The following is a 23094-nucleotide window of genomic DNA, read 5'->3' as shown; positions in this document are numbered from 1 at the left end:
GGCCCCAATATAAGAACATTTTCTTGGCCCTTTGCAGTCCAATGGCTCATCATAATTTACTTGTCATTGAGGTGGTATTGGTCCCCTTAACTCTGGGTCCCTGTGCGGGTGGCCCCAATGATATGGCCGCCCCTGAGTGGGACATCCTGAGTGATCCTGACAGCAAGTGTCCAGTTCCTGGCTAAATGTTAGGCTCACCTGGTAAGGTAGATTCATGATGCTGCAGGTCAAGGTGGACACATGGACCCAGGGTGTTGGAGAAAGCATCTGGAAGGCATATGGAACTTCGAGAACTTGGACACACTGGGAAACAGAGAACAATAAGTGCAAGTGAGGAGGGACATGGCTATCCTGAAGAAGAGAAACCTCAGGAGTTTTTGCAAAGTTGAATCCATAATATGAACAGAGTCCAATAACAGTATTATTGGCATCAATGGGTTAGCCGCCAGGAGTTAGCAAGCTAATGGTTATCCAACAGCCTATACAGGGAACATAGGAGTCTTGTAAAGATGTCGGCAGTGTGAATGGACGGTGTAGCACTTCTAACAAACTGAACACGTAAGTCTCAGTACTAAAACACTGATGTGTGTCTAAGTGGGTCTTAAGAGGCCTAGAGAGAAGACATCACTATGACATGCCGGTCATTCTGTATAACCGAACGTGGAGCACAACAAAGGGAGCCAGCAAAAGGAGAAGAGAGTGGAGCCCGGCCCAGCCAGGACAGGTAGGTAACACCTTAAAAGAGACCCTCTTACACTGTCAGACATCCTGGTAGGCTATTTCAAAATAAATTAAACATTTCCACACCTGGATTCAATCTCAGATATACAGGACAACCAATGGAAAAGTGAAAACAGTACAATGAAATCCTGTGAGTCACAAGCGACATCTCAGGTTGTGGTCACCTGATTTTTCTTTTCTATCCAGCCTGGCCCATCATGAAGACCCATCTGAATCAATACTCATCTCTTCATATAACTCCCCATCGTGATGTTACCTCCATTAATAGTGCCCTACACCCAGAGGCGTAGCTAGGGTTTCGGTTCAGGGGGGGCGAAACTTCTGAGTGGGCCCCTAACTAGGTAACTGTGATTACAACTCGGTGACGCACCCTAATAGTGGATGTAGGAGATGACTGCGCTGTTACTGAAAATAATCCCTATATAAAGACCAACATGAATATTACCGCAATATGATCAGTGGTAAATACCAGTCCTACAAAACATATGTGATTACTGCACAGGTATAGTTGGTGTCTTACCGCTGACGTTCTTTCTGATGGAATCGGTCACTTTTCACGTCTTTTCCATCTGGCCCAGACCGACATGACAACTCCTCCAGCTACGGCTCTGCTACAGAGAATACAACAATGACACGTTTCACTTCTCATATTCCAGCCCCATCACCATGTATCCCCAACCTGCACAAACCACTCATCCTGCTGATACCCCAATGCTGAGCCGCTGCTGCCATATGTGTCCCTATTACTGCACCTGATACCCCAATGCTGAACCGCTGCTGCCATATGTGTCCCTATTACTGCACCTGATACCCCAATGCTGAGCCGCTGCTGCCATATGTGTCCCTATTACTGCACCTGATACCCCAATGCTGAACCGCTGCTGCCATATGTGTCCCTATTACTGCACCTGATACCCCAATGCTGAGCCGCTGCTGCCGTATGTGTCCCTATTACTGCACCTGATACCCCAATGCTGAGCCGCTGCTGCCGTATGTGTCCCTATTACTGCACCTGATACCCCCTATACACACACGGCTCTGCTCCACACCCCCCTATACACACAGCTCTGCTCCGTACACCTTGTACACACATGGCTCTGTTCCATACACCTTGTACACACGAAGCTCTGTTCCATACACCTTGTACACACGAAGCTCTGTTCCATACACCTTGTACACACGCAGCTCTGTTCCGTACACCTTGTACACACGCACCTCTGCTACGTACACGCTGTACACATGCACCTCTGCTACGTACACGCTGTACACACGCACCTCTGCTACGTACACGCTGTACACACGCACCTCTGCTACGTACACGCTGTACAAACGTGCCTCTGCTCCGTACACATTGTACACACCTGGCTCCGCTCCGTGCACTTGTACACATGCGGCTCTGCTGCGTACACCTTGTACACACGCAGCTCTGCTCCCTACACCCTGTACACACTCAGCTCTGCTCCGTATACGCTGTACACATGCGGCTCCGCTCCGTACACCTTGTACACACACGGCTCTGCTCCGTACAAGCTGTACACATGCGGCTCTGCTCCGCACACCCCGTACACACGCGGCTCCGCACCAAACACCTCATACACAAACGGCTCCAATCCGTACACATTGCACACACACGGCTCTGCTCCGTACACCCCGTACACACACGGCTCTGCTCCGTACACCCTGACCCGTACACACTTGGCTCCGCTCCGTACATAAACGGCTCTGCTCACCCCATACACACGCGGCTCCGCTCCTCTGTACACCTCATACATGCATATCTCTGCTCCGTACACCTTCTACACACACGGCTCCGCTCTGTACACCTCATACACACACAGCTCTGCTACATCCACCCTGTAAACCCCTCCTGAGCCCACACAGAAACTTACTTCACCTCATCCAGCACCATGACAACCAGCACAGCAGAGCCCTGCAGCCGCTGAAGCCCCTGATCATGTGACCCCCTGAATCCGCCCCTCCCGTGACCTCATCACAGGTCCTGTGCCCACAGAATAGCCCACTGGGTTAAGCCCAGGATGACATTGCTGGCTGTGAGTGAGGGGCGCACTGCTGGCACCGGGGCCCCCCACCGCCTCCTTAGGGGCCCATAGCGGCTGGGCGGCAGAGTAGGGAGATCGATTCTCACTGCTCTGCCTCAGAATGTAACTGTATGGGCACACCGTGCACGCCGATACAGTTTAAACAGTAGCATAGCTCCAGTGGGCCCCCTCAGAGCTCGGGGCCCGGGGCGACCGCCCTCTCTGCCCCCCCCGGTAGCTACGCTACTGCCTACACCATACTAGTGCCCCTTGTGTGTTCCATACAGTATTAGTTGTCCTACACAGTAATAGTTACATCACTGTGCCCATCATAAAATAAAATTCCTTCTTTTGTGTTTCATAGTAATAATACTGCCCCCTTTGTACCCCAAAAAGTCATAATATCTTCCTTGTGCCAGTAATAGTGTCTCATACACAACAATGGTACACGCTTTAGAGCATTAAAAAAAATCTAATACTTAACCTAACTCTGTTTCCACATCGCTTATTCCTATGTGCAGGGGCCACGTTATAAAGTCCCAAAACTGCGCTACCTAAATTCACGCCTTGAGTTGCAAGTAGCGGTCGCGGGGCTTCATGGTCAGTTGCCTGATCCTAGTGATGCCCTTGTTAGTTTCTCAACCACGTCGTTATGATAGCAGGTAGAAGTGACGTTACTTATTTCATTGGATTCCAGTTTTATTGTGTTCATTTCTGGACTTTCCATTGGCTTCTGTTCAGGAGGACTCATGTATAGGACAGGAGTCACTGTTGACTCTGTAAACGTTCTCCTCCGAGAAAATCAAAACACAACTTGAGACATTTTTAAAGCTTGAAATACCACTTAATGAGAAAGTGACAGATCTGTTGTAATGTTGCTGTATGCAACCAATTACGTAAACAGAGAATGAAATATGGAGACAGGTCACCTTCAATCCACTCATACGCACTTGTTTAAACACAGCTAGTGCGCCACCTACCGGGGACTTTGGAGTAATGTCTTGTTCTTGCAACAAAATAAAAATACAAAAGGACATGTATACCATCTAATACAATAAAAAAAGAGCTTAACTGGTGGGACCGGGCCAGGAGAAGACGGCTGCCTTAGGCGTCATCTGGTGGAAACTATGGAGCTTTGGTGAGAGAATAGACTGGCACTAGAAATATCTGCAGATGAGCGAAAGTGAATTTCACAAAAGATTCAGACTTGATTGAACTTTTTTGCAAATACATTTCAGCAAAATGGACAGCTCATTGCCATTGTGCTTGACTCTTTATAGAGCTGTGAAGAGGATACTATGTAAAAGGTTTTAGGCAGATGTGGAAAAAATATAAAACCTACAAGAGACAAAATGAGCAAAAACCCTACTCTAACTAAATAGCTAAAAAGCAAAAGTGCATTTAAATAACACAGTTCTTAGTAATACTGTATTTGATCAAAAATAGCATAAAAGCCGTCCCACCATTGTCAAGGTGACTCTGATCGGGACGGTCCTACACTGTCTAATATTAAAAACCTTACCATGTGGCAGAGTTGACCTCAGTGTGTGAATAAAGGCAGACAAAAGGACTGGGTCCCGACCAGTGGACACCAGTCTGAAGAAGCTTTTATATACAATTTCCAGCTCAGAAGATGGAGGCCACACCCCGGCTTGCACAGAAAGCAAAATACAAAGAAAAAACAAAAAAATTGAGCTTCATGCAGCACATAAACGTTTGCATGTTCACATTGGCCATAAAACATACAAAACCTACAAGAGACAAAATGAGCAAAAACCCTGCTATAACTAAATAAGTAAAAAGCAAAAGTGCATTTAAATAGCAGAGTTCTTAGTAATACTGTTTGGGACCCAGTCCTTTTGTCTGCCTTATTCACACACTGAGGTCAACTCTGCCACATGGTAAGGTTTTTAATATTAGACAGTATAGGACCGTCCCGATCAGAGTCACCTTGTCGACGGTGGGATGGCTTTTATGCTATTTTTGATCAAAAACAGTATTAATAAGAACTCTGTGTTATTTAAATGCACTATTGCTTTTTACTTATTTAGTTATAGCTGGGTTTTTGCTAATTTTGTCTCTTGTAGACTTTACATGTTTTGTGGCCAATGTGAACATGCGTTTATGTGCTGCATGTATACCAACTTAGACCAAGCTCAATTTTTGTGTTTTTTCTTTGTATTTTGCATTCTGTGCAAGCTGGGATGTGGCCTCCCTCTTTTTTCCTTTTTTTGGTGCGTAAAAAACCCTGCAAAGTAAGAATGCTGTCAAAAGTAGAGCAATGTTAACAAAATTTAAACTGAATGAACAAAAGAGAAATCAAAATCAATATTTAGTGATCGCGTTTTGTCTTCAAAATGGCAAAAAAAATTCCTCTAGGTACACATGCACAAAGTTAGGGATTATGTAGGATTATAGACAAGTGTATGAGTAATCAATCATGCCAAACAGACGATAGTGATACTTCAACCCTTTTAGGTTGACACACGTTCATTAACAAACAGAAACAGCTGTGTGACATGAATAAAACTGAGTGAGAAACACCGCTACAAGGGTGTGGATGTGGAAGACGGTTTCATGTTACAGGTCATACATTGGTCATACACTGTGACAATGGAGAGAACAGCAACTAGACACAAGGTAGTTATACTGCATTGGCAAGGTCTATCCCAGGCAAAGATATCAAACTTATCTGGGATTTCAAAATGTGCTGTCCAAACTTTTTTTTTAAGGAGCACCAAGAAATGGTTAATACTGAGATCCATAGAGGTTTTGGTCGACCAAAAGGAAACGTATTGAAAGAGATGAAAGACACATCCTTCTTCCCATACAAATCAGAAGATGTCAAGCTGCACCATCAGCTAAGATATGTCAGCAAGTCATTGGATCCAGCTACAGCCATCTATTGTTAGGTGCAGTCTGGCGAGAAGTGGTCTTCATGGAAAGATTGCAGCCAAAATCCATACCTTCAAAATCAAAACAAGGCAAAGAAACTCAACTATACACAAAAACATAGGTTTTGGAGTGCAGAAGATTGGCAGCAGGTGATCTGGACTGATGACTCAAATTGTGAAATATTTGGTTGTAACAAAAGGCAAAGTTTCTTTGACAAAGGGCTGGAACAATGAGTGTTTGCACGCTACAATGAAAAATGGTGGAAGGTCCTCTTAAGTTCGGGGTGGCATTTCTGAAAATAGAGATGAGGATTTGGACAGCATTAATAGTGACACCAATGATGAGATGAAAAGGCAGTACCATCAGGGAGGCATTTGATTGGTTTCAAATTTATTCTGCGGGAGGACCACAAACCCAAACATACAATATGATCAATCAGTAAGATCGATCCTCAGCGCAATTAACTTTTCCGAGAGATCACGTGAGAAACCGAGACTGTTCCGAGAGATCATGTGAGAACCAATAAACTGAAATTAATTCTGCTCAGCCAAGAACCCCCCACATAGTATGATGTCCCCAATCATTCACCATTTTGTAATGCCCCAAGATATGATTCCCACACAGCCCCGCACACAGTATGATGCCTCCAGTCCCCCCCCCCGCCACACTCACACAGTATGATGCCTGCCCAGTCCCACACATGTTATGCAGGACCTTCATTCTCACACATAGTATTATCACCTAGACCTCACCCACACAGTATGATGCCCCCACATGCCCCAACACAGTATGATGCACCCACAGAAAATAATGGCCTCACAGCTCCCGCCAAAGCACCACAAACTTTAAGATCCTCTAAGTTCCCCCACACAGTATGATACTTCACAGTCCACTACAAAGTATGATAACCCCAGAGACACCCACGTTTTATGATATACCCACTGTGTGACACACAATATGTTAGCCCCCACAGACTTTCACATAGTGTGATGCTCCCGAAGCTCACCACACAGTATAACTTCTCCACAGCCAGACACAATATGATGCCCCTTTAGTTTCCCCCCACAAGTAATGAATGACAATTAAAAAAAGGACTCACCTTTTCCCGTTTCACTGATGCACTTATCTGGTGTGTGCATTATGTGGGCCAAGGTGTTACACCTGGTGCGATCTAGTATCGTCTTTGCTCTTGTTGCTTTGAGTTTTAGTTACACAGGCGAATGGTGCAGTAGAGAGTCGATGGCTGTCTATTCTACCATTGTATACAATGGTGTCTCCCAAACAGTATGCCACCGTTTCTAGACCTTTGGTTGTCCTAGTCAGCAGGGACAAGAACATCCAAAGGGCTGGATGTGGCAACCTGACCACTTTTTGCCCAGGTCTGGTCAGTGATCTGGAGAAATAAATGTTGAACTTGGCACTCAAAAGGGTAACTGATTACATCTTTATTTGTGATAGCAAGCCAAAATCATCAAATGACTCGGGTTAAACATTACTGAAGCACTTCTCTGCCCCCGGTAGTGATGGATACCATTCTCATGCTATTGTGCCGACTTCTTACTTCTTTCTCTCTGGGCAATCAGTGTTACTGATGAAGGCCTATTGTTTGGACCGAAACGTTTGATGATTTTTGTGATTTTCGATTGCTATCACAAATAAAGATTGAATCAGTTACCCTTTTTGAGTGCCAAGTTCTACATTCAATGCATTACGGGGTTGGATCCTAATTGGGCACCTATATGCCAGAAGTGCCATGATGTGATGTGATTTATTCTACTATGGGATCTGGAGAGACCTCAGAACATAATAACTGTCTTTTACGGGCACATTTCATTCTCATCAAATCAAATTTCCCAGCCAGATTCAAGCAAATCTGTGGAATTTGAATTTTTCCAGATTTGTCCATTTGTAGTCCACACCCACTGTAACCAATTACCACTTTCCCGTGGAAAGAAACAAGATGTTTAGTTGGCCAGTTTCTAAACTCCTTCTTCTGTACAGGATATATGGAAGAAAATCCCATGACAGACAACATGATCAGAGATACCGGAAATTTTCAATCAAGTGTCACCTGATAATCTGTCAGGAAGTACGGAATCACCTTAATATCAATAACGTAGTCAAATCACCTTGCCCAGATGGCATTAATCCCCCCCACTGAGGACTAGCACATAGCAAAAGTGGTGTTAATATTCGAAAACGGGACAAAAAGTGAGCCTGGAAATTATAGGTCAGTAAGTTTACCCTCTACTGTAGGTAATATCTTTGAGTGTTTCCTAAGACATGCTTTCCTGGTGGAGTATCTCAACAAGAATAGCCTTATGACCCAGCAACAGCATGGTTTTATGAGGGATTGATCCTGACAGACTAATCTGATCAGCTTCTATGAGGCGGTGACTTCCAGACTGGACAACGATAACGTTGTGGATGTAGTCTATCTGGACTTTTCAAAGGCGTTTCATGCCATAGATCATGGGGCCCCAACCACCGGTCCACGGCCCAGGACCGGGCCTTTGGGGTTTTTGCGGTGTCAGCGGGATGTGTCACAGCAGCGGTGACCCGGTCCGTGGCCCTGGGTGCCCAAGTAATAGGGAAATTGAATGGTGGAATGTGGCTAAATGAATAGTTTGTGACGCCACCTGTGGTGTTCGGCAAGGGAGGTGTTAAGCCGACGCTGCCTGCAGATCCGCTGGGACTGATGGTATGGTGCAGCAAAGATGTAAAAGCTCTCCACAGGTGAAGCTGTAGTCCCAGGGCAGTGTAGATGTGGTTGGCACGGGGATGTAGCGGTGCCGGAAGGGTAGGAAACAGACAAGACACAGCGGGGTGCAGTTTCTGTACCTTTACTTCACAAATGCAGTCCAGGGTCCTGATTACAGATGGTAACGGAGCAGCCTAGCCTGGAAGCAACTCAGGGATTCTCTCTCAGCAGATGGGCTGTGCAGTCTCCTTCCTAGCGCTTATTTGAGTGAAGTACTCCTAGTACTGAGTTACACTGAAGTTCCTCTCAATTCTCTTCTACTCTCACTCCTCATATGGCAAACAGTTGTAGCCGCTATTCCTCTCTTGGCTCAATCCATGCTGTTGTGCCTCCGTGTCTTAGATAGGGGTAGAGCATTTACAGCCTCCTACTCCTCTGGTGTCTGTTGCAGGATCATTAGCATCCATACAACCGTGGAGACCAGGCTCCAGTTCATGCGCTCTCACTGGAGATGAGCCTTTCCTCTCTGCTCGATCTCCGCGCTTCTTCCACACGTCTGCACACTTCACCCTCCTCAGACTAACTGACCACTCCTTCCTCTTGGCCCTCAGAGAGCACTCCTCCCCTTAATTCCGGTTCAGAGTCCCCCTGCTGGCCTGGAGTGGAACTGTGTTGCATGTATAGGTTAACTGCGAGAGAGACCCTTCCTTGCTTCCAGGCATGACATCACCTTCCCTGGAGGAAGGCAATGCCATGTGGCGGCCATACTCCTGGGGGGCGCCACAGAAGAATGGTCTTGCTTGAAGCCAGTCCCTGGTGCAAGAAAGGTTGGGGACCACTGCCATAGATTGTTAGGTTGAAGGTAGACATACAGTAAGTCCATCGAGTAGAACCAATAGTCTAACATGTTGATCCAGTAGAAGGCTAAAAGTCCAGGTGGCAGACGCTAACAGCCTGATAACTCCTTCCCGACTACACATGCGGCAGTTAGACTAGTTCCCTGGATAAGTGTCCCATGATGGAATCTAGTGCTCGTAACCTGTAATACTTAATTTTTTTTAAAAAAAGCATCCGGACCATTCTTGTACTTTTGTAATAAACCAACCATTACAATATCACGTGAAAGAGAGAGCAATAGTCTCACTGCTCTTACAGTAAATGGAGGATGGTCCCTTGCCACGGTCGCAGGGCTAGGTGTAGAAAGATCATTAGAGCGAAATCCTTCGTTTGGGCCTCTCTAATAAAGCTGACCAACCAAATTTGTTGTCGGTTAGTCAAACCATTTGATGTTGGAAGGATTGGTTGACTATATGTTGTTTGGGGTTGCTCCATCTCTACCTTGAAGACATGCAGGAGAAAGATGGAATGGACAGGTTGGATTCCTCTCAGTTGGGGATGCAGATTTGGGCTCATGGAATAATTGGTTGTTAAATATGTACATAAAAACTGATCTAAAAATTGCATGCAATTAGAGGAGCAATACACTATCAACTGCTGAGATAAAAAGCAATTTAAAGCTCGTGTCTTTTCACAAAACCTGTAGAAAAAGAATAGTCTTGCTGCTCCACAACAAGATTACAGAGGAGAAACACCTAGTGGTCGGCCCTTTGGAGGGATTTTTCAGGGGTAAGACAACGGAAGAAAATGATTTACAGATTGTTAATTTATCTCAATATCTATCCAATGAGACCAGTTATCAGAAAATACAGGAACCATTTACGTTTTCGACCCCTTTAATTTGATGTAATTAAGTACCTTTTGGTTTATTTCAGGTGCAAACCAATACTCATGATATGATATGCCAGGTTGATGGATTTGATTAGCTCGTGTTCCTGGGGGGGTTACAGAAAGGGGGCTATTTTGAAGGTCGGTATAATGGGCAGGCTTTGTCTGGTTGCCATCTTTTCCTTTGTTAACCTCACTTACTGCTATCAGCTGGGTTGACATTACATGTATTATTTGTGTACTTGCATGCTGTGATTAGATTAGTTGAGTTACCGCCGACAGCACTTTCAAGGAAAATAGAGGGTAGAAGAATAATGTGACAATAAACAATGATATTCTACAACATCTTAAGGCTATACTACATGCAAAAGTATGTGCACCCCGTCTGTGTGCTAAGGAACGTTTTCATACAGCCTAAAAGTGCTGTCGGTTGACCTATCATTTGGCTGACAGCTGTTCTTCTTGGCCCAATATTTATGCACTACCAATGTGCGTGCATAGGTTTCCAAAAATAAAAGGAATAGGTGTTGAAATTCAGCATGTTTTTTCTTTCTTTCTCCTGACATCATTGGTCTGGAGCTCCCTTAGATCACGTTCACGTGTTCAGTATTTGATCAGTATTTTACATCAGTATTTGTAAGCCAAAATCAGGAGTGGGTGATAAATGTAGAAATGGTGACGTGTTTCTATTATACTTTTCCTCTGATTGTTCCACTCCTGGTTTTGGCTTACAAATACTGATGTAAAATACTGATGAAATATTGAATATGTGCACGTGGTCCTAAAGTGTATGAGCATGGGTGTGTAGGAAGAAGGGCCCCCGCCGCGTGTCCGGGCCGGAACCAAGGGGGCCGTCATCAATGTTCCTAGGGGACCTGTTTCTGGGGGACAGAATTAGCAGGCGGACGGCAGAGACTTCCAGAACGGTTGGGGGAGGAGCTAGTATAAAAGGGGCGGAGGATGCTAGCGAGAGTGAGTCAGCAGATCGGCAGAGGAGGAGCAGGAGACCTCAAGGGAGCCAGGTAGCGAGAGCCTTCAGCAGCCACCAGAAAGGAAGAGCGGCAGAAGAGACAAGAGGCAGACTCGCTGTGGACCACAGGGAGACGGCACAGAGCCGACCAACGAAAGATCACTGCTTCACTCCAGCCCACGGCCGTTGCCGCTTCATTCCAGCCAGCGGATGCGGCCTGCCCGCTGCCTCCCGCGGCCATTGCCGCTTCACTCCAGCCCACGGCTGTGGCCTGTCCGCTGCCGCCCGCGGCCGTTGCCGCTTCGCTCCAGCTCGCGGCTGCAGCCTGCCCGTTGCCGCCCACAGCCGCCACCGCCCCACTTCAGTCTGCGGTTGGGGCCTGCCCCTCGCCATCCGCGGGACTCCTAGCACAGCCCCAGGCTGTGCCAGCGGCCTGCCAGCCACCACTCCTCTTCACTGTGGCCCATCCCTGCCTGGGGGCTGCGGCCTCCATTCTCCCGCTAACAGGGGGTATCCCGCTGATGCTGTGGCGCCCCTGAGGCTCAGTCGCCACAGAGGTACTGCACCTCCTCCTGTGGTGTGGTGCCCCACCATCCAGGTAAGGTGGAGACTCCTGACCACACTCCAACACCTGCACCCCACACCACAAAGTAGTGTAGCAAAGCACCTTCGGCGGCTCCCTGCTTGGAGTGTAGCAATGCACCCATTGGTGGCTCCCTTCTTGGAACACAAAACGTGCTGGGAGGTGGGTGGAGTTTAGTTTACATTCAAGAGAGCGGGAAGAGTTTAGGATGTCGGTCAGTTGTTCAGTTGGTTAGTGAGTAAGCAGTGAGAGAAGAAGATCCCCAGAGAGAGGGATAGATGGATGGAAGTGTTGCAGCAGATCCCAGTGACCTGGGTCTGCTGGCACAGGAAAGGAAGAGAGAGAGCGACATAGACTGAAAGCCTGATTTTCCATAGAAAAAAAGATTACTGCGGAACGTGAGGAGTAAAAGAGAACAGAGGACGTGGGTTAGAAGAGAACCCTTCCTAGACGTTCTAAGCGCAAGGCCGGGGCCTGGTCCCCGAGGTTGTATGGATACTAATGGTCCTGCAGCAGACACTGGAGGAATAGAAGTAGTGACCGCTTTATTCCCACACAAGACTTGGGGGCACAACAGCAACTGGGTAGTGAGCCGGGACTTAGTAGAAAGGAGTCCCCGAAGCAGGCTACAGCTGTCTGCCGTACAAGTAGAGTTCATAAGAGCATCGGACAGGAGGAACTCCAGTGTAACTCAGTACTAGGAGTACTTCATTTAAAGGAGCTATAAGAGGAGACATTCAGAAAAGGCACATGTTGGCGGAGTGTTGGAAAGGAGTATCCCATCTGGCCTGGAGGTTGACCGAGTCCCTGACCCGGAGGACACGGCACGGAGGCAGGCACCTGTTTGTACAACAGACTGTGAGTAAAGCTTTGGAACTACATGCCCTGGTGTCCTCCACTCATTCCTGCGCCACACACCTGGCACCGCTACATCCCTGTGCCTAAACTGCACCATTCCTGCAACGCTTATCTACACTGCCCTGGGACTACAGCTTCACCTGTGGGAAGCTATAACATCTTTGCTGCGCCATACCATCAGTCCCAGAGGATCTGCATGCAGCGTCGGCTTAACATCTCCCTTGCCAAACACCACAGGTGGCGTCACGAACCATTCAACTTTATTCCATCATTCATTTCCCCCTTTTACTTGGGCGCCCAGGGCCACGGACCGGGTCACCACTGCTGTGACACCTTCCCCCTGAGTTACCGGCCCGGTACCGAGTACCCCACAGCCCTGGGAGGGCGACCCAACTTTGGCGTCACGAACAGGATGACGAGACCCGATGCCATCGGGTTCTGTGTGCCTAAGACTCAAATCTTTTGAAAATGTGCAGAAGACCCAATTTAATAGACTGTAAAATGAACGCTAAAAATGGCCGCCGGCGAGGTGAAGAAGGGCGTGACAACATGGGTGGTCTTAAGAAAAGACCACGAACTGTCCTGGGCCTCCCCTGTCTGAACTTCTATGCGACAGCAACTTGGCCCACCCCCGAGGGGTTCGTATACTGGCCTGGTATGGAGAAGTAGGAAGAAAATGCCGCCCTCAGAAGGAGGGGCGAGAGCCAGTGGTCGGAAAAGAGCCCAGGCAGGAAGAAGAACGCCAGAACGCCATATTGGAAGGAGAAGGGAGGAGGCCTGCGGAGCGCGAGGAGGTTGAGCTGAATCTCCCTGCCGCAATGGCTGAAGGCTCTGACCCGGCTTCCAGGATGAACTGTCAACAACTGGAGGAGGAGATTGCCTGGTTGACTCACGAACTGCGGCTGAAGCAGGAGGCGCTCTGGAGGAAAAAGTGGCAGCCCGCCCTGGAGGGGCCTACATCTCCCCCAGGCAAACACTGTAGAGCCTGCGACCGCTGCAATACCACCGGCAGCGTCCCCTGCAATCTCTCCGATAACACTGCCGCTGTGTGAGGCATTGGGAGCCAAAGCGGAGGAAGAGGAGCTCCCGCCTGGACCTGACACGGCCGCGCAGGTCCCACCGGAGGCCCCCGCGGACCGGGAGCCGCCATCTGCTCGACCGCCGTCACTCATATCTACCCGGGCGGCCCCGACTACCACCGCTGTCACCAGGACCCGCACCGTGCCTGCACCGGAGCCGACACTGCACCACCGGGAGGCACCAGGTATAGATGCTGGCCCTCCTAACGGGCTACCCCCCGAATTCTCATTGTCGGAGGCTGGCCTGATGGAGCTTGAAATGGGGGTGTTGGACGAGTCATCCGGGGGCACTAGGCTGACGGAGATGGGGAGATGGAAGAAATCCCTGAGGAGGGTGCGGTTGGAACAGGCGTGCACCATACAACACCTTCAGGGCTTGGAAGAGTCTAGGTCGCTTTGGGACATAGAAACGCATCATGGGTTCTCTTGGCCGCAGCTGCAAAACCCCCGTGTAGCCTCCTACCAACGCCAACAGGCCACGGCATCCCTAGATGTTAGACTAAGGACCAGAGCAGCAGTACCCCCTGAGGATGAAGAACCTTAACCATTGGTACTAGATGCCACTCCTACCGACTTACTGGTGGCAGAGACATCACCAGCAACAGCTGATATGCCTACCCCAGCTGTACCTCAGGCAGCATCCTCAACAACTGCCATCGCATCTAGTGGACACCCAGAGCATCTCCCTTGGAAGCAGCTCAAGCAACCAGCTTCCAGAACCCCAGGAGGGAATAACTAGACATAATGTTGATTTAAACTAACTTTTGTTACCCAGGAGGGTATTTGCACCTTTGTGCTTGTTTTTCTATTTTGGTTATCTTGTTTTTGTTTTTCTTGTTTTTTCCCATTTGCTCCAGTTGTTGCCCAGTTTGATTGGCAGCCTTACACTTGAACTGTGGAGATCATGGACACTGAGTGATCCAGAACTGCTAATGTACATAGTTTGCACCTCTTTAGGTGCTTTCTCTTTGTTTTACATAGGAACCTGCCCTTGGAACAAGGACTACCTCGTTATAGGGACATTTCCAGACATGATGGCCGGTCCAATGTCTACTCTTTGCACTTATTAATAATGCTTAGTATTTTTGAACAAGAAACTAGAAAGTGACAGTGTGTAGTGAAAGTATTAATGATAGATTTCATAGGGTTCAATTGAGCAAGCAATATAGTGAATGTTTTACAATGTTTGAATAAAGATGTGAGAATTGAATAAAAATATGCAGATGACGAACCAGGCAATAGCGGTTGTCACTCCTAAGACAAAAGGAAAAGAAGAGAGTAGAAAATGTGAACGATAACAGAAAAGAAATGTGTTGCTAGAAAATGTGTTACTCAAGCTGATAGTGAATTTGCTTCCATAGCACTTTAAATTAGGTAGCATAACTTTAAATATAGATAGACAGTTACATTGTTTGAAACGTTCAAGAAACAGTGCCTCCCACATTGGGAAGTTTAGTATAAGACATGTTCATTATGCAATATAAAAATTTGTATGTTCCTGTATTGTCAACTTTGTTTTCCTTGCATCTCACGGACGTGCTGTGTTTAATGGGGGGTATGTGGTGCCCCTGAGGCTCAGTCGCCACAGACGTACTGCACCTCCTCCTGAGGTGTGGTGCCCCACCATCCAGGTAAGGTGGAGACTCCTGACCACACTCCAACACCTGCACCCCACACCACAAAGTAGTGTAGCAAAGCACCTTCGGTGGCTCCCTTCTTGGAGTGTAGCAAAGCACCCAAAGGTGGCTCCCTGCTTGGAACACGAAACGTGCTGGGGGAGGTGGGTGGAGTTTAGTTTACATTCAAGAGAGCGGGAAGAGTTTAGGATGTTGGTCAGTTGTTCAGTTGGTTAGTGAGTAAGCAGTGAGAGAAGAAGATCCCCAGAGAGAGGGATAGATGGATGGAAGTGCTGCAGCAGATCCAAGTGACCTGGGTCTGCTGGCACAGGAAAGGAAGAGAGAGAGCGACATAGACTGAAAGCCTGATTTTCCATAGAAAGAAAGATTAGTAAGGAAGGTGAGGAGTAAAAGAGAACAGAGGACGTGGGTTAGAAGAGAACCCTTCCTAGAAGTTCTAAGCGCAAGGCCGGGGCCCGGTCACTGAGGTTGTATGGATACTAATGGTCCTGCAGCAGACACTGGAGGAATAGAAGTAGTGACCGCTTTATTCCCACACTAGACTTGGGGGAATAACGGCAACTGGATAGTGAGCCGGGACTTAGTAGCAAGGAGTCCCCGAAGCAGGCTACAGCTGTCTGCCGTACAAGTAGAGTTCATAAGAACATCGGACAGGAGGAACTCCAGTGTAACTCAGTACTAGGAGTACTTCATTTAAAGGCGCTATAAGAGGAGATGTTCAGAAAAGGCACATGTTGGCGGAGTGTTGGAAAGGAGTATCCCATCTGGCCTGGAGGTTGACTGAGTCCCTGACCCGGAGGACATGGCACGGAGGCAGGCACCTGTTTGTACAACAGACTGTGAGTAAAGCTTTGGAACTACATGCCCTGGTGTCCTCCACTCATTCCTGCGCCACACACCTGGCACCGCTACATCCCTGTGCCTACACTGCACCATTCCTGCAACGCTTATCTACACTGCCCTGGGACTACAGCTTCACCTGTGGAAAGCCATAACATCTTTGCTGCGCCATACCATCAGTCCCAGAGGATCTGCATGCAGCGTCAGCTTAACATCTCCCTTGCCGAACACCACAGGTGGCGTCACGAACCATTCAACTTTATTCCATCATTTTTACTTGGGGGCCCAGGGCCACGGACGGGGTCACCGCTGCTGTGACACCTTCCCCCTGAGTTACCGGCCCGGTACTGAGTACCCCACAGCCCTGGGAGGGCGACCCACTGCCGCGGGGAGCTACCTCGCCAAAGGACTCTCCCAGGGCCTGTTGCGCCCCCTCCTCGCCTGGGCGTAGGAATGCCCGAAGCCTTCGACACACCCTCGGCGGCTGGGCCCAGCAGCTGCGACGCCAAAGCACCACCGTACAGCACGCCGTGGGACGTCAGGACAGCTAAGTGACACATAGTAACTAAGGACCCGTAGTTGGCCATACCGCGGCCCTATAGTGACCAGCCTTTGCCGGGTTAGTTGTATTCGCATTATTTGTGTTTCTTTGTGTTTGGTCCCTGCAAGACAATCGTTGTTATCTTGTTTGGCTGCTCAGGATAGCCCTATCGGCATCCCGATATATAAAAGCCACCACCAAAAGTTACATCCGTCTCGTGTCTCGTCACTGCATCCCACGTGCCTGCTGTTCCTACAGGTGTGAGGAGTGGTCTCAGGAAATTTCAGCTCACCGTGCTAAAACAAGCCCTCACCCAGCTCCATCCACTGGAAAAAAAATTAAAATTACGGGTCTCAAAAAAAATGGCGAAACAAATCCCCAACTTTTTACAAAATTATTTTTTTGCTGGGGGTCAGTAAAATATATTAAAAAAGAAAGCGATACAAGCTAATTATCGACAAAGTCGAAATGGATAAGAGAATCTTAATGTCAGGTTATATCTTCCGTACAGTGCATGCCATAAAAATGAAAACCTAAAAAACAATGGCAGAATTGCATTTTGTTCACCTTTTCAACCCACTTGCAATTTTTCATGTTTTCAAAAAGTGAATGGTGTCATTCAAAACTACATCACATCCTGCAAAATACAAATCCTATAAGGTGATGGTGGGTCGCCTTCCCAGGGCTGTGGGGTACTCGGTACCGGGCCGGTGTCAGGGGAATGTGTCACAGCGGCGGTGGCCCTGGGCGCCAAGTAATCAAAGGGAGAATGTAATGTAGTTTAAGTGGAATAGTTCGTGACGCCACCTGTGGTGCTCGGCAAGGGAGGTGTTAAGCCGACGCTGCAGATAGATCCTCTGGGACATATGGTATGGTGCAGCAGTGATGGTATAGCCCTCCACAGGCAGGGCTGATGTCCCAGGGCAGTGTAGCTGTAATGGTTGTGGAAAGGCGCAGGCAGTATAAAAGATGGTACCCAGATGTAGCGGTGCTGAGCGGGTTGGCGCAAGAATGGAGGACACCGAGGCTTGCAGTTCCAAAGCTTTACTCACAGTCTGCGGTACACAAGGGTGCCTGACTCTGGGCCGTGTCCTCCGGGTCAGAGACTCAGCCAACCTCCAGGCCAGATGGAAAGCTCCTCTCCAACACTCCGCCAACATGTACCTTTCCTGAACGACTCCTCTATTGCGCCTTCAAGTGTGAAGAGCTCCAGTACCATGGTACTCTGGAGTTCCTCTTGTCAGATGTTCCCAAGAACTTCACTCGTATGGCAGACAGCTGTAGCCTGCTTCGGAGACTCTCTACTCCTAAGTCCCGGCTCTCTATCCGTGTTGCTGTTGTGCCCCAAGTCTTAGATGGGAGTAATGCATTTACAGCCAACTACTCCACCGGTGTCTGCTGCAGAACCATAAGTGTCCATACAACCTCGGGGACCGGGCCCCGGCCTTGCGCTGAGAACCTATAGGCAGGGTTCCTCTTCCAACCCACGTCCTCTCTGTTCTCCTTACTCCTTCGTTCTGTACTGATCTTTCTCTCTCTTATGGAAGCTTAGGTTGCAGTACTACGTCTTTCTCCTTCTTTCCCTTTCCCATGCCATCTGGCTCAGATCACTGAGGCAGCTGCAGCACTCCTTCCTCCATCCCTTCTTCGAGGGATCGTCACTCCTGTCTGAGTGACTTTTTACCCGCCTGACCTTCTGCCAGACTGAACCTCTAATCCTACACTTTCCCACTCTTTTATATATCTCAACTCCACCCACCTCCCAGCACATCCAGTGTTCCAAGCAGGGAACCAACAGAGGTGCTCTGCTACTCTCTAAGCACTGAAGCCGCAATGTGGTTGTGCAGAACTACCCTGTTGTGTGGGGTGCGAGTGTTGGAGTGTGGAAAGGAGTTCCCACCTTACCTGGATGGTGGGGCACTACACCTTAGGAGAAGGTGCAGTACCTCTGTGGCGACTGAGCCTCAGGGGCGCCACAATGGCAATGTAAAAATGGAAAAGTTATGGCTCTTGGAAGAAGAGTGTTAGGACGGCGGAACGCACCAAATATAAAATAACAGGAGGTGCTTTCGCCGCCCGGAGTCCACCGTGCGGTAGGTGACAAGACCGCTGCTGAACAATGGCAGATGCACCTAATCAATGAGGTACTGCGCTCGGGTTAACATCACCCAAACGCTAAGAACGTCTCTGTTCTGGCACAGAGTCGCAAGAGGCAATGTGATGCCGAGACGCGGCTCTGTTAATGTCACAGCGACCAAGAGTAGCTGCGGTTAGTGCAGCGCAGCGGCAGGTAAAGCCGCAGACATCGGCGCTGAGACACAGGCGCCGACGGACGCTAGTGTAGGCGAGGATCACGTGGCGTGTAGCTTACCACAAGCTGAGACTGACTATCCAACTTTCTGTCACCATTCGTAATATCCGAGGGAAGGGGTTTCATAATGCGTCAGTCACCAGTCCACACATCCGTCACCATGCACACACAACATAATATGCTACACTAGCGCATCGCCGAGCCGCCATGCGGGCTTTTTATAGCGATGCGCTTCCGGGACCTTCCATTAGCTTGGGAAGGACCAATCAGATCCGACGTAGGACCTGAGCATGTGACCCCTGCTCTCCAGTGAGAGGTCAAGTTGCGGGCATGCCCAGTAGCACGGCATGAGGACTTAGCCTCAGGAGCAGTTCCCTGCAGAGCAGGTTGCGCTGCTATTGCTGCAGCAGAGGTGGCAGCAACATCCAGGCAGTCAGAGTGAGTCTGAGCAGCAAGCCTGGCTCACCGTGTTTGCTGAGCAACACCTGGAGCGGTCGAGGAAGAATGGGAGACCGCAGGATGTCTGGCTCTGGACTCCCGCTGTGCAGTACCAGTAATCTGACGCCTAACAAAGAGGGAAAAAACAACATGGTTCAAAAATGGTTTTCTAAATATTTTTAAAAAATAAACCTGCAAATTGTGAAATGAAGTATTCAGCCCCCTGTAGTCATACTTTAAAAGATCACCTGTTACTTCAATTAATGCTACAAGTCTTTCGGGTTCTGTCTCTCCAGCTTTGCACATCTAGAGGTGACATTTTTGCCCCTTCTTATATGCACATGTGCGCTCACTCAGTGAGATTGGATGGAGACGTCTGTGATCAGCAAATTGTCACAGATTCTCACTGGGATTTGGGTCTGGACTGTGACTGGGCCGTTGACAAACATGAATATGCTTTGATCTAAACCATCCATTGTAGCTCTGGAAGGATGTTTAGGGTCATCATTGGCCTGCTGGTGTCACGTTGGTGTTGGAACTTTGAGCGTTAGGCAGTCTATCCCTGTTCCCCAGATTACTCCTGGAGGTGGAGATGCTGGGATCTTGTTCCTTGCTATGCTCCTACATCTACCCAGATCTGTCCACTCCCCCACCCATGGTAGTAGGAAGCTGAAGTGTACAGAAACACACTAAACAGACAAACAAGGGAAGATGGACAGGGATAAATGAAAATACCAACCATACAAAATACACACACCAAACAATAGAGTGGGACAGAGAGTTAAAGGAAGGAGAAAACAAATAAGAGACAAAGAGGATATGGACACAGACAAAACTCCAAGCTACAATCTCCTAACTCTACCTCCAACTATAAATTTCACCTCCAAGTCCAGAACCAGACAGTAAGAACTAGCACTGGCAATCCCCAAGTGTCCGATGTGAACATATATAGCAGAGGGGAGTGGCCAACACTGAATAACTGAGACAATCCAAGTAGGAAAGCTCCAGGAGTTCAACTGAACCGCTCCTGCTAGCAAGGAAAAAATCTGCATTGTTTAATACAATGGTGACGTACTTCTAACCAGTGCAGAAGTTCATGAAGCTAGACACCATGACTGGCCCCTCTCTGTCATTGGATACCCGTGACAGCTGGAAGGTGGATCTACACCCCAGTTCCACGTCTTTTGCAGCCTCTAACAGGTTGTCCTCAAGGATTATCAGTATTTAGCTCCATCCATCTTCCCATCAACTCTGACCAGTTTCCATGTATTTGCTGCAGAAATCCCTCCCCACTGTATAATGCTGCCACCTCCATGTGTGATGGTGGGTATGGTGTTTTCAGGGTGATGTGCAGTATTATTTTTCCACCACACATAGCGTTTTGCATTTAGGCCAAAAAGTTCTACTTTGGTCTCATCTGACCAGATCACCTTCCTCCACATGCCATGTAGGGGACACAACTAGCAGCGAAAGTCCTGACAATCAATTATGATTATGTAGGGAGACTGTAGCCACATTCCTCCTGTAGCACCATCTACAGCATAATTATGGTATTACATGGTGTTTAGTCAAAGGAAATTTCCCGACATGTAATTCATCGAGGACAATCCATCATCGTGCTTCTGCCAGTTTTTTGGAGTGAATATTCCTTTTGTGCTGGTTTTTTTGACTATTTTTTATTTGCTTTGCTCCTTTTTAAAGCTCTTTGCCAGTTTTCTTTGTGGATATAATAAGCAAACAAAAAATGGAAAAGGTGTCAATTCATCTCACCCCTCCAGTGTTAGAGATCAGTTTTCCAGGAGACTTCCAGGGTGGACAGTCTGAGGTCTGAGTGTGGTGCATGGAGTATGCACGTGTTCGGCTTCCAGGTCAAAGAGCTCTCAATGGACAAAAGGAGACGTTCTCCAGCAGCAAAATTAGCCAGTGCAAAAAGAAACATAAAAAAACAAAAACAAATGATGAATCAGCCTCATAGAGTTCTCCAGAAGCGGAGTTGCTGTTTGCTGCATATTTCAGCTCTGGTTGTTAGATGGGGTCTCGTGGAAGAAAAGCTTCTCAATGTTTTATGCTCTTATATATGAAAAGTCACCCTCACGTGCAGTTCTAATCACTTATGGGGTACTAAAAATTTTCTGCATAGCATAATAAACGCAGTCGATTTTTCGCACCCAAATCCGTTTTAAACTGCTGCACACAAATCTGCCACTAGGGGGCCACTGAGCACCAGTAATATTCCCCATTAATTTGCATTAAGTACATAATATATTATGGAGCTTTTTTTTCACTTTTTTTCCGATTTCTTGGTAGGTTAAATCACCGCGCTCAGGTGTTGCGTATCAATCTGTGGTGTGTAATGCTGATATGACAGATGAGTGGGCAGCAGCACATGGGTCCACTCGCTAGGACGTGGGTAATGCATGTTTACTGCAATATGTAGGAAGGAACTATATATGGCGGTATTATATCAGCAGTCAGCACAGGATACACTGGGACAGACATTTACTGTAATACCTGTGCACTATCTGACAACATTATGACCACACTCTATAGGATTTGGGAAATATACCGTACATTTACTGCGATATGTATGCAGTGACACTATATGTGGCGGTATTGTATGAGCACTGCACCATAACTGCAATATCCACACAGTATTTGGCAACATTGTGTGAGGACTGTAGAGAATGTGCAAAATATATTTGCCACAATATGTGAACCCTATATGGCGCCACTATATGATTATTATATAGACAGAGACACTTACTGCATGGAGAGACTATTTGGCAGTATTATATGATAGCCATATAGAGCAGGCGAAGAAACAAGTTCTGCAATGTGCTAATAGTATATGGTGGTATTATGTGAATTTTGTACAGAGGCGGAGTAGTCAACATATATAGGAGCTCACAATCGTCCAGGAGAAAGGCAGGATTCTGACCCGGGTGTAGAAAAGGTTTTCTATTTAGGCGCTGTATGGCTGTAATTAATGTGCAGGCACTGTGATATACGAACACTGTATAGAGCAGAGATAGGTAACAAGCGAGAGATGTCAGATCAAGAAAGGTATAGAGGCCGTGTTATGTGGCAAAAATCTAAAATCTAATATCCATCTACAATATCTATTATCTATCTATCTATCTTCAGATGCTTTCTTGGCCGTTTTGCAGAGAATATGAATGATAACACCAAAACTTTTTCTCCACTCGTGGTTAGTGGTTGGGTGAAGCCATTTATTGTCAAACTACTGTGTTTTCTCTTTTTAAATCATAATAACAACCCAAAACATCCAAATGACCCTGATCAGAAGTTCACATATCCCATTTCTTAATGCAGTGTATTGCCCCCAATAACATGAAAGACAGCTTGAAGTCTTTTGTGGTAGTTGTGGATGAGGTTCTTTATTTTCCCAAATTTCATTGCACTTCATGGTCTAATCAACAGTGTTTAATCATATACCTAAGTGTTTCTTTTTTTTATTTAAACAGAGTATCTCCTCCAATTGTCGCTACTGCACTTATTCTGGAACAGTTTTTCTTTTTCTTCTGTGCCCCTCCATTCCAGAGTTATGTCCTCCTGTAGGGACGTGTGCCGACTGGGGGGTGGCCCACTTTCCGCCGCGAACAGACTTGAGACAGAGACAGAGTTGTGTCCAACAGGTCCTCTTTATTGGCCGTCTTCTCGACGACCGCAGCAACACACAGCAGCTGCTTGACACCTTCCGCACACAGGCCCGGGT

At 47.6% G+C, this 23094-nt stretch overlaps 1 long non-coding RNA gene across 5 annotated transcripts in view; it reads right to left on the bottom strand.

The window, feature by feature from the left end:
- Nucleotides 1-23094, bottom strand: part of LOC141097530 (uncharacterized) — a 62657-nt gene that overhangs the window by 958 nt on the left and 38605 nt on the right. For 3 of the 5 annotated variants that reach the window (XR_012233983.1, XR_012233984.1, XR_012233987.1), the window contains exons 2-3: nt 1262-1352; nt 199-303 (exon numbers count right to left, since the gene is read on the bottom strand). This is a non-coding gene — a long non-coding RNA (uncharacterized lncRNA). The remainder of the gene's footprint in view (nt 1-198; nt 304-1261; nt 1353-23094) is intronic. The other 2 variants (XR_012233986.1, XR_012233985.1) reach the window with 1 other exon arrangement.

Source organism: Dendrobates tinctorius, unplaced genomic scaffold (assembly GCF_039654945.1).
Source record: "Dendrobates tinctorius isolate UK_male_01 unplaced genomic scaffold, ASM3965494v1 ptg000084l, whole genome shotgun sequence".
Classification (NCBI taxonomy): Eukaryota; Metazoa; Chordata; class Amphibia; order Anura; family Dendrobatidae; genus Dendrobates; species Dendrobates tinctorius.
This window is presented reverse-complemented; position numbering and strand designations above follow the sequence as displayed.